This window comes from Rhea americana, unplaced genomic scaffold (assembly GCF_003343005.1).
Source record: "Rhea americana isolate MKP2758 unplaced genomic scaffold, rheAme1 scaffold_294, whole genome shotgun sequence".
NCBI classification, from domain to species: domain Eukaryota; kingdom Metazoa; phylum Chordata; class Aves; order Rheiformes; family Rheidae; genus Rhea; species Rhea americana.
Genome location: NW_028186417.1, coordinates 858,640 through 871,187, shown reverse-complemented (window position 1 = coordinate 871,187; position 12,548 = coordinate 858,640). Strand labels below are relative to the sequence as shown.

General features: G+C 46.3%; 1 protein-coding gene across 1 annotated transcript in view; it reads right to left on the bottom strand.

Moving 5' to 3' along the window:
- CFAP299 (cilia and flagella associated protein 299) overlaps positions 1-12,548 on the bottom strand; it is a 222,156-nt gene that overhangs the window by 32,681 nt on the left and 176,927 nt on the right. The window lies entirely within an intron of this gene.

Here is a 12,548-nt window from a genome sequence, read left to right as displayed (position 1 = left end):
ACTAAAGCAGGATGGATGTAAGTAGGAGAACACCATGCTGTATGCATGTTGTTTTTACTCAACTGAAAATCAGGTGATATTTCTTTCTTAAATATGGGAAAAATTGAAACAGTACAAGATGGAACTCTTTCAAAAGACATTTTTTATGTTAACAGCAGCAGATTTCTAGAGCGTAATGGTTTATCTGGCAAGCCATTGTTATCCTCAAGACATGCTTCCTTTTCCAATTTTGCATTTAATTCCATCAAAACATGTGTTACTCATTTTGCAATTTTGTACCATCAGCACTGTTGACACAGAGAGCCAGAAGACGCTTTAGCAATATGTCTGACCAGCTTGAAATTCAGCTCCTCCCTATTTCCAGAAGACCTTCTTTTAAAAAACTGATTTATGAGTCTAGACCGCCAGGTAATGGCAGATACARCAGAATGGAAAAAATGAATCTTTCTCCCTGGCATGCAGCAAGAACACTGTACGTTGCAGCCGCATTTAGATACCAGTCGAGGTGCATGTTATACATTTGAACAACGGATTCATCATTCCTCAGARGAGTTAGTTTTGAAAAAATACCTTGAATTGCTGACTATGAGCCAATCATTTTAAAAAGCTGGCAAATCTTACGTTATTATTTGCAATATTAAACGCAAAGGGTATCTTTCAAGTCTCTTCCGCTTATAATCTCCAAAAGTAGTGCTCACATATAATCAGCTATAAATGAACACAAAATGAAAGGCAAGCACAGAATCTATCATCAAAACTGCTTTATGAACTCCAAGAAACCAACCAGAGTATCTAAACAAAAACGTTTTATGTTAAAGGTACGCTTCTGAGGTCTCCTTCTCAAAACTAAAGGCCTTTGATCCCTCTCATCTGTCAACATTGTTTCTTTTCATTCTTCACCTCATGATTCATTTCTAACCACCTATAAGCATTTACTCATTAAACTATAAATCTGCTCAAATTTTCTTAAGATGTTCTGAACTTTTTAATTTTGTCAAATCTTGCTGCTCCAGAGAAGACTTGTATAAATTTTTCTCCCAAAATAATAAAGCTCTTCTCTTAAAAGGAAAAAGCAACACAAAACCCCATGATAGAAAAATTATCTCCCAAAGGGCTCTTGATTACTACTTCTCCTTGGTCTCTAACATAATGTAACTATTAAGCATGCAGTTCGTGCTTTACATCTATCCACAAGTTTTGAAGGACTTTTTATAYGGTGAAAGGTGGAAAATCTTGAATTTAAAATGATGTTTAAAAGGTACACTCGAATATAGCTTTTCGGCCTAAAAACTGAACCTATTTACAGCTGGGGTAAATTGATTTATGATTGCTACAGTTTGGAAGAAATCAGCAAGACAGAGTTCACCTTACTACTTTACTGATGAGAAGAGGTGCATAGGAGTTGCTTTTTGAGTTTGAAGGCTTGAAGAGTTCTTGAGCTTTCAGCAGCCTAAACAGCAGACTCACTGCCAAAAAACAACGGAGTTGTGCCTGATCCATTCAGCCAAAAATCTGGCCCATGCGGGCCTGCATATTCCTACAGTAAGCAATGGTGATACTACTGCTTTTGAGGGCACCACAGGTAACTCACTTCTCTTGCTGGATACAAGTGAAATCCACATTTTGCCAGGCAGAAAATGCATCTGAGGACATGCTTCTTAGCTATGTGCAACAGGGACAGAAAGTAGTAGATTCAAAAAGTCTTGGCTGCATCCAAGGGCTATGACTCACCCAGAAGAACAAGTAACACACATTTCCTTCTCTGAAGCTCCAAAACGTGGCCACTGCGCTTGGAGTGAGGTCAGCCGTTCCGCGCGCTCCAATATTGACGTTGGAGGAGGCAGCCGGAGCGGCGCGCCGGGGCCAGCGCTCGCCGCAGCGAGCGCAGGTGGGACAGCGGCTGCGGGAGCGCTCTGCCAGCCTCCCGCCGGGGCTTCCCGGGAAAGGGGAGCCGGGCTCGCATCCTGCCTCTCCGGCTTCAAGGGGTTACAGACAAAGCTCCAGCTCTTTGCAGGCAGCACAGAGGGGGTTTAAACCCTCAGAGAAGGGGGATGCCGGGTTTATAGAGAATACGGTGGCGGAGAGGCTGAGGAAGTTGTAACATCTGAAAAGCTTGGTTTGGGACAGAATGAGATCCCACACTTCTCTGTTTATCCTTCTCAGTTACATCTTCAGTGAAGTGTTTTTACAGCAGATAAACATTGGGAGATGCCAATGCTTTGATTATTACAAAACTATTTGCATCTGCTGCTTCCTATAGACAGAAGCAGAAACCCCGCAAGGAGCTGCAGCTGTGCGATGTTAAACACGGGGGCACTTTCTTCAGGAGCATGTGTGCGTGACAGGGCTAACRCAACCTGTTGTATTTCAAAACAGKTTTTTTTTWAAAAAAAGAATAAAAGAAACCTCTGTGAATAACCAATTCATCCCTACAATTACTGGTGTTTTCAACTACAGGGTGTATTTTTCCAACTCAGTTGCCATCAGTGTTTGCCCTTTAATAGGCAGCTCCACCAGGGGATTCCAGTAAGTGCATTTCTTCCATCCAGAGAACATTAAAATCAACTCAAAACTTTCATTGATTTCCACAGGCTTGAAATCAGCTCCTAAACTGACAGTCAAAAACATGAAAGTAGGAAAGTTAGATAGGGACAAATATGGAAAGAAAATCAGCTTCCGAGTACTTCCAACACAGGTAGGAACTTGAAGTGCTAGAAATACTAATGTGTTTCATTTTCAATTCAATGCCTGTATTTATTTCAAATTCTAGAAGTTCAGCTAATTTGGATAATCYTTTGGAATTTTTTCTGTACCAAACCTAAACAACAAATCTTTTGGGAGCTGCACACCATGGTACGCTCTACTTCCTCTAAAGCCATAAAYCAACAAATATTGTGTACACTGGGCAGGTGTTCTTGTTCGGGGCACACGCCCTGTTCATCACACAGATCCACTTCAGCCTCCTGCACACATTTCTAATTTGAATAGCACCCTCGGGGCTGTTTCATCCACCTCATTCAAACCAGTGAAACAGAAGTGTGTGATCTTTGTGTCATGCTCCAAATTCATGAAAGAAGAAAMAAAAAAAGAGGTATTTGAAAAGCTGTTCAGGCAGGAAAAATACAAACACAGCTTTCCTTTGGCCATCATTTCAGTAAACACTGCGGACTTGATTCTCACATATATTAATGCCATTATATACTGTACAGGGAGTATAAAAGGATTTTAAAAGAGGCACAAATTACACACACCTCCTGCTTACAGTTTGCTTATACTTCAGCAGCCTTAGGGTGAGTAAGAGTCAGACTAGACTAATTTTTGCACTGGGTTTCCTGGAGGCATCAAACTGCATGCTCTTCAAACTGTGCTTCAAAAGCTACCAWAATCATCCAGTTCAAATACAGCCATGAAGGTCTTCCACCTTCATCTTAATGGAGCCAAAATATTCYGTGTAGAATTTCCAAACGGAACCTGAGAAATACTGTCCGAGCCTGGGTCTACTTCCACTTGTGAGCTTCCAAGCTGCAAGAAAAAACCCTTCAAAGTCTGCCAGTAAGATCTTCCCACATACATTATTTCAAGCATTTAATCACATTTCCTCAAACTAGTTTTGCTTCCCACCAAGTCCTTATCACGGACTCCAAAATGCCAACACCTGCCCAGTACTTTGGGTAGATTTTGATGCATACTGTGAGACAGRTTTAAAGCTCATCAGAGGTAGAAGACCTGCTTCCACAGACATCTCTGAACACTGACTAGACCTACAGGGCTTGAAATGAGTTTGTCTGAGAACGTGATCAAACCGTGACGCTTGGTGAAATACAGCAGGCGGACCACTACGAACACAATCATTAAAGCTGGAAAAATGAATACATCTTTTCCCTCTTTTGTTAATATTACACGTAAGAACTACATTCCTCATAATAAAAGCCAAAAGCTAAATTGGAGTCTTYAAAATATTCCAAAACTGAAGGATGGCTTCAGTTTTGAGCATCGGGCTGGGTACGAAGGGAACCTGCCCATCACGTAGCTTCTCTGAGCTCACTTTTCTTTTCAGGAAACTTATGAGTAGCTGCCTTGAATTGCCATAACGTGGGGATAGTCCTCGTGTGCTGCTGAGCAATGGAGTTTTCCAAAGAAAGGGCATCGATGGAGTTAAGCCTTCTGAGAGAGCACCTGGAGACTCGCCCATGGACTAGAACGTCGTCCTTATTTCTTCAGAAGATRAAGTAGTAAATGAGCCCCCCAGGCCCAGGCCTTTCTTCTCTGATGGCCAAGTTTACAGTGAGGGTGAATATTGTTTATAAGATCTACTAATATCCCTGGGCAGGGGAAGAACAGCAGATACTTTGGAGGAACTAGACCTGAAAGTGTGTCAGTCATCTCACAAGCTCCTAGCCCTCCCTAAACCCTTCCCTTCCCTGTATCCTTACACAAGAGCACCGCTACTCCAAAAGCAAAACATTTTAATACAGACTTTTCCTTAAGCACTTGTTCAACACACGTTGGAAGCACATTCTAAGTATTAATTTCATCATTTTTTTTAACTGCATCCAAGGACTTTGCTGGGCTAGCACCTACGAGATGGCAAATAAACCAGAGCGTGCCATGATTCAGCTTGCTCAGAAACACTTGCTATAGAGACGTGTGGAAGTTAAATGTAGCTGAGGAAACAGAATATGCAGGAATATTAAGGGGCCAGCTCTGCTGTCTGGTGAAACAGTCTTGTAACATAAGTGCTTTAAAAGCACACCAGATTGAAGGTAGACGACAGGAAAGAAAAGGTGGACAGTGTTTAGGAGACAGTAATTCCCTGAGGAAGCTCTTTTCATGTGGACAGTATCATAGGTGGGGACCCAAGGGTCCAAGCACAATTAGGCTGAAAGGGACAGGTTTAAAATACATTATGAGTTAAAATACGTTTTTAATGAGTAGACATTTATTTTTCTTGCATAGCGCTTGGCCTTATTTGCCACCTGCAGATCAAGTTACATCTAATAGAAATACCAGTGGGCAATGGTAGTCAGAGAAAGGCCTTCTTCTCTGTATCCTTAAAACAGATGCTGTTACCATTTCTGCTTTGCAAGTAAGAATGAATTGCTGACCTGTTCTTTTGCCTAGTGCAGAGTGAAAATAGCACATAACATAGACTTACAGTTTGGGATTTTACCTTTTGCACAATTTGATTTTGGGGGAAGAGAAGGGGGAAACTAGAGCAGAAATATGTTTTCCTTTTAGCAGAGATACTGGAACGCCACTAAAATGAACCTCAAACAGGCTGGGCGCACATTCTCGCATTTTCATCCGGGAATACCATTCCCTTGCTTACACTAACTTTGAAGCATTTCTAAAACTTGTAATACATYCGAAATCACCTCAGTTTCCTTTTCCTATGCTCAAAAAAGCCAACTAGCTTTCTGCAAAACAGGCATCTTTTACCTACTACACTACAAAAGAAGAGTACAAAACAAGGAGTTTCAGAGAAAGCACAGGATCGCTGCAGCCTTTAGTCTTCCTTCTAATCTATCCAAAATAAGCAGGATGTGGTCTAATTTGCAAGTGCAAATCAAAAAAAAAAAAAAAAAAAAGCCGTCTTAACACACAGAAAAATATCATGTTTGCCTTTTTTCCCCCTCACACTTAAAATATCTTCAGGCTCTGACCCATTTAACGACATGACTCCCCTCTGCACTTCCAGTGCTTAGGGTCGCAGTGCTGGGCCGCGGCCCTGGGAGCAGCACCGGCCGGCGCGGCCCCGCGACACCCCGGCATTCGCAAGCGCTCCTTCACGCCGCGCCTAGTCGGCAGAAACGGGCGAACAAAAGCTTAGCAGGAATGTGAAGCAGGCGGGGACTCTGCCTTGTGTCAAATGCTGAAACTCTTCTGCGGTTCACAGAGACCTGGTTCGTACCGATGTCGCAGGAACAACCCTGGGAATAGGCCACAGAGATGCTACAATCATTCCTCGAGGCCCAGGCTGGAGCGCGTGGAGCTGGTACAGCGCTCGCTGAGCGAGCAGGAGAGCGCGGCGTCGCAGGCCCTCAGGCTTTCGCCAAAGACCACCTGCACTCCGCGCATTTATGTGCCGGGCAGAAGGGCATCTTTTTTTTTTTTCCTCTCTCTCCTTTTTAAGAGCTTAGCACTGACAGAATTTAAGAGCAGCAGTCCAGCTGTGGTACTGAGCTACCACAGCAACCACTAAGGGACTGGGATGCCGCAYGTTTGGTGCAGAGCGGCTGAATTCACCGAGGAAACCCAGCCTGTGAGCGCCAGATGTTCACACCTATAAACGCGCGTTCTCACCACACTGCTGCTCTGAGGACGGCGGCCCTCRGGTATCCAGGCTGCCCAATCTACCAGCTTTGCACAAGCAGGCACCACGTCTCCCTGAGTTTGCCCCGCTAGCCAGGATCTCCACTTCGACGGGCAGCCCGACGGGCAGCAGGCAGCGGAGGGGAAGCTCTGCTTCTGGCTTTGTAGCTTGGAGCGCCGGCGGTCCGTGAAGCGCACCCGAAGCCYGGCGTATGCGACGTCCCGAGAGACGAGGCGCTCGGGGCTGGGCACGCTCTGCCGCTCAAGAGCGGGCAGAGGGGCGCGAGGCACCGGAGCCGCGGCAGCGCTGTCTCGCTTAAGGCTTCGCCGTGTTTCGCTGCTGTGCTTCCGGGCACGCCTGAGAAGSGCAGGCACACGCACGCTAACCTAACGCAACTTTTTTGAACCTGAGAAGCAGCGTTTGTGGGAAAGAGTGGCTGGCCAAGAGGCAGATGTTCCCRCTTTCAACTCCTCAGAAAAATAATAATAAAAAAGCTGGTTACCTTTCAGAAGAAGAAATGTTTGCTGTGCCTGTGAAACATGTGCTTCCCAGTCCCTCGCTGCTAAGTGTTCAGCGGCTGCTCTGACTGGAAGCAGCTTTGTGGACTGTGAATTTGCTTATCCATGTACACAGGCTGTTGCCTCCGTTTGAAAACAATATTCTGGCTGAGAACAGGCTGCTCAGAGTGTGAGTTTCAATTAATTCTGTTAGTGTCAAAATAAAGGAGCTTATTAAAAACAGAAAGGCACACAGAACTTAAAATTTGCTAAGACAGACATGAAAAGTCAGCTTTAGCAAGCAGAAGGTTGGAGCATTAGCTGCCTGAGTCAATGGAGAATAGTTATTCCTGGTAATTCTCTGAGCAGACAGTCCCATAAAATAAAGTATATCATCCTATGAATCAACTATAAAGGCAATTGTGTACACTTAAAAAAGGGGAGAGAGGAAGGAAAAAAAGGAAAAAAGAGAAAAAACAACCCAGGAAACAAAAACCACCCCTCTCCCCCGAGACTTCAGGGCTTGGGCTCTTACAGGGGGTTGCTTCATTCTGGAATTAAAACAAATCATACGAGAGCACTGTAGGTGCTTTCTCAAACCTTTCCTTGGAAGAAAACTTAAAGCTGCTGAGGAACTACATGTCTTTTAGTTAATTCAGAGACAAAAACAACCCCCAAATAAACACATAATCAGTACATTAAGAGAGGAAGCCGAGGGCAGACTGCAGAAGCCACGAACGGGCCCTTACCTCACCCTGCTGAGATGCTCCTCAGCGAGGCGAAGCTCTTTCCGAGCCCTGTTCTTCCCTAAGGCGCTGGCTGCYGTAGGGAAAGAGGTCTTTCCCTGAGCCTCGCTGCCTACCCTGGCAGGTTACCGTCTATCACCGTATCGTGACCACCAGGACCCCATCGGAGGCGAGTTGCAAAACAGGGGGTTTCTGGCTGCTTCGGATGATGGTTAACGTCCGCGAGGGAACCTGAGCATCTCTGGGCTTCTCCCAAACGCCCCTGCAAGCTCCCCCCAGCACAYGCATTTGCCACAGCTCCACAAATCATTAGCCCACAGAAGGAATGACATTTCTGTTCGCAAAATGAAATTTCTTATCCCAGAAAACCACATTCTTTCTTCTTTTATCACACTCCAGAACTGCCATCAGCCCTAAGGGCTTCCTACAACAAGCAGCGCCCGTTTTTTACCCACGGCAGGACTCCCCCTGCGCAGCCAGGCACAGAAACACTCCCCCACGAGCAGCCTCGCGAGCCTCGCTCTCCCTCCTCGGCCTCGGCGACCCCAGCAGCGATGCCTGCTGCGCTGTGGGAGGGCCAAGCCTGGGTGAGGGCACGGAYGGCTCCAGCTCCCTCCCGCCTTCCAACGGGCCGACAGGAAGCAGGAGACAGCTGCTAAGATTTTGTCGGCAGTATGCAGAAGGCTGCCCAGGAGCCCGGCACAAGCCAGCCCGCGAGACGGTGCGGCTGTGATAACCCCACCGTGCACAAGCAACAGGCCTGGCAAGGCCCTTGGGCTTCCTCTGCCGACACCGGGAGCCAGGTCGTGCCGCTGGTACGGCACAGCGACAGCCGCGTCTGGCAGGAGGCAGGGAGGCAGCTCCCCTGAGATGACTCCGGCCATGCAAACGTGTTCACTGACACAGTACATCTGATCTTTGCTCCATATGGATCTTTGCACCGTATGATTATAAAATGCGGAGAAGCGTGTGCTTAGCAAAGCGTATCCTCCCGGCTCGGCTCGAGCACCAGCTCTGCCAGCGCACAGCCAGCCCGTAACACGGGTGTACGGCGGCAAAACAGAGCTCGTGAGCGGGCACGTCTCGGGGGACAGCAAGGCAGTGACCTCATCCTGGGCAAGCTCTCTCCTTGGCTCACGGGAGACCGTTAGATCAAAGGTCCAGCAGAATCTGTACCTGTTTCTGAAGGACCAACACCAGATGCCCAGGAAATGGCAGAAGAGCGGGGCAGGTGGGTAGCGCTCCTTCCCCAGCGCGGTCTCCTGAAGTCTCCCAACGTGCAGCTCAAGCATTCCCTAAACCAAAGGTGTTTTAAGATTAGGCTATTAGTTCTTCTGATGAGACCTTCAGTACCATCTAGAGGACGTGGTCTGGGTTGGCCAGCAGCAGCAATTGCAAAAGTAGCTGAATAGAAAGTCAGTTCAGGGTTTGTGAAAGTAATCAATGTTTTGCCACTCACCGGTACTGAGGGAAGCGAACGTGCAGAAAGAAACGYAGAAATTCAAGTCACTTTCCTAGCTAACTCGCTGAAAACATACACTTCTGTTTATCTTGCTAAAACATATAAAAGCTGTGTAATTATTATACAGGCAAACTATGAGATAAATTAGCAAAAGATTTCAGCCTGGAAAGTATGTGAAAAGAAATGCAGTGCCTTTTCCAAGAATCTCAACTTTCAAAAGTCCATAAATATTGCTTAAGGGTTTGGGCTTTTTTTTCAGCTCACTCCCCTGTACCTGTGCCATCAGAAGGGCATCAAAGTATTTTCCCTGGCAAACATATAATTTGTGAATAAATAAGTAGTGGGGCACGAGAAACTAGAATAATAAGGGTATGCCTTAAAGTCAGTGAAAGGGACTGCTCAAAGCCTGCCCAAACACTGCCCAAACCAGATTTTCATGGGTGAGACTGCCTCAGAGACAACAGCAGAGCTGCACAAAGGGGCCTTTTACTCTCACGTTGGTCATTCTTTCTCTTCCTCGGCAGGGGGGAAAAGGAAAAAAAAACTAAAAAGGGATATATTTTCTATTAATTGGCCAAGAAACCTTTTGGAGCCCTAGACCTGCCCTGGTCAACTCGCTCGCGGAGCGTGTGAAGAGCAAGCCAGGAGACGCCTACCCGCGGAGCCTCGGCCGAGCAGCTTCCTCGGGGACACACAAGCACCCGCCGTTCAGCTTCCTGCAGGTGCTGGGGTGTCAGCTGCCTTCTGCTCACTGGGRGTTGCTGCGTACAGGCACGCAGGCCAGGCCGTCAGCAACGGCTCCGGGCACACGGGTCAGGGAAACGAAAATAAAGCCTGTACAGCAGGAACCTTTAGGGTCTGGGGTTTTGCTGGCACGGCCTGGCCTCGTTCCTCTTTAGGTGCTACTTAAAAATTGCTACTTGTTTGCCTTGGAAGGGACTTCACATAGCAGGGCCYGTGTGAGATATGTGGAGTACAGAAAGCAGCTGGAGGCAGGTGTGCTGCTTTTTTATTTCAACTTCTGCCGGAGGAACACTTCCTCTGCCCAGTTCTGGGGGGTTTTCTTTTTACAAGTCTGTTTATATAATTTGTTTTCCAGTGGGGAAAAATTACTGCAAAAATAGTAAAGGATTCATTTGCATGACTTTGAACTTTGGGGCTGTGTGTGTGTGTGCGTGCTGTTTTGTTTTTTTGAAAGGAAAAAAAGAGAACAAGACTTCTTACAATTACATGCAAAAAAATATAAGCAAATGCCTTTTCAAATTTAAAATCTTTTCCTATTTACTCAGATCATCCACTGACCTAGGAGGGAAACGTGAACCACGCTGCCCGTTCACCACTGCCACTGCTGGCAGGGCTTTGGGCAGGTATGTTTTTTCTCGGGGATGGACTCCCGCGTGSCGTTGGGATCGCACAAATAGCTCAGCTTGAGCAAACCAGATGCCTCTAGAGCCGCCGTTTAAGACGGGGTCCCCAGAGCGTGCTGGCTGCGTGAACCCAGCGCTGACACGCCGGCCACCGYGCCGAGGATTTCGGCTCAGCGAAGGTCACAGAGGCGGGCTGTCAAAAACGGCTTGGGAAATTCGATGAGAAACACAGATCTCTGGGCTTACGCTGCCGAATGACCTGCGGCAGCAGCGGCTCAGCCGCCCCAGGGGCTCCGGCCAGGTACAGGGGATCCAGCAGAGGAGCTCTGMGTACTGCTCCCCGGGGCCAAAATGCCTCCCCTGGAGGAGGCCTCRGTCTCACAAGAACCCATCTTTGCCAGCAAATCCACAAAACTCAGCATTATTTTGTTCTCAACAGACATAACCTGTGCTCTTACTGGGGCACCCCACTGCCTTGGCAAACATTATGTTTTGACAACCTACAGCTCCAGTCATTAAGGCGAATCATAGGCCCAGGGTTACACTGGACTCTTCYGCTCTTTGGCAATAAAACCCCTGGAGCGATTTATGGGAAGAGACCGCGCTATCGGTCTTCCCACGAGGAGACACGTACACTCAATGCACTGCAACACGCAACTGCCCTGTTCTGCACCAGGCTACCGGGAGACCTGAGCAGCAACGAGCACCGTAAAGAAGCGACAACTCGCCTAAGAGCCAACGGCCCTCGCCTCTGGCAGGCGAATACCAAAATGAATAAACACGTCGCCCCGTCTGCTCGGGGGCACCTGTACTTCCACAACAACTTCGAGGCAACGGTCCCGCTGACATGAGCGGCGGTTTGCCTTTCTGGAGCAAACTCCTTACTTCACTTTGGCCCTTACTACTTATCCTTAATACTACCCTTACTTTATTCTTATCCTCACTATTCCTAGGCCTTGGGCAGCTAGAAAACCAGCTGCATTTGGCAGGTGCAGAGCGGTGGAATAGTGCTAAAATCTGCAGCAACTTTCATTTCCAAAGGGAGCAAAATGAGCTCTTTTCCTGACTTTATTCAGACTGAGGTATAAATGGGCACTGTTTACTAAACCAGACAAAATTCAACTTCTCTTGATGTCAACTCTGATGAAATCTATGAGAGAGAAGAAAGAAGAAGAGGTAAAAAGCAGGAAAGAGGAAAAGCAATATTCTGATATGAAAACAGACAGGGTCAAACTCCCACCATGACAACAGTGGCTTCTGGGAGCTGCTGTAATTTTCACAAATGTTTTCAAAGTCATCAAATACTTCAGCTCTCCTAAACTTATATCAGAGAACTACTACAAAAACTTCTACTAGGCAGTAATAAGCAATCACTGACAGCTCAAGGCTTAGATATGGTATTGTTAAAAAACAGCTTAACTGAGGTCAGTCAAAAAAAAAAATCACAGATCTTTGGCCCTGGAGAGCTGCCCAAAGCTGGAAGAAAAAAAAAAGCTCAAAGAACCACAAAATCCTCAAGCCTCCACAAGGGAAAAACATACCAAAATGAACAAAAAAGATAAGGGACAGGGAAAGAAAAAAAATCACAGCACAGCAAAAAAAAAAAAAAGTGTCTTTCTTTTAATACGAGAAAGTTCAGAGGCAGAAAGTACATGCAAGCGTAGTCATCTTTTCCTGTTACCAGAAGCAAAAGCCAGTGTGACTGTTGAATTTAAAACCCTAATTAAAACAGGCATATTTACATCTGCCTGACTGTACACAAGACACTCAAGGCAGGAGATGTTTTCACAGGCACAGCTCTGATCCTACTGAGTTTTCCCTCTGCCTTCAGCAGAGCTCGAGCCTGACCTACGCCGACTGCTTTGCAAACCCCGTCCTGCGCCGCCACCTGCCCCAGCCTCTCTCTGCCGCTTCTCAAAGAGAACAAAAAGGTTTTCAATCTGAGTAACTCCTTTTTTTATGGATCGACCTTTTAAAACAACCCGCCTGTCGGGAGGAGGCTCTTTCCTGGCATTTGTCAAGTATATTTGAATAGATTTGACTGTAATTAATGTCACATCTTCAACCACTGAACTGAACTGGTCATTCCCGGTCTTTTTCTTCTTTTTTTTTTCCTTCTTCTTCTTCTTCTTTTTTTTTTTTTTTTTTTTTTTTTTTTTTTTT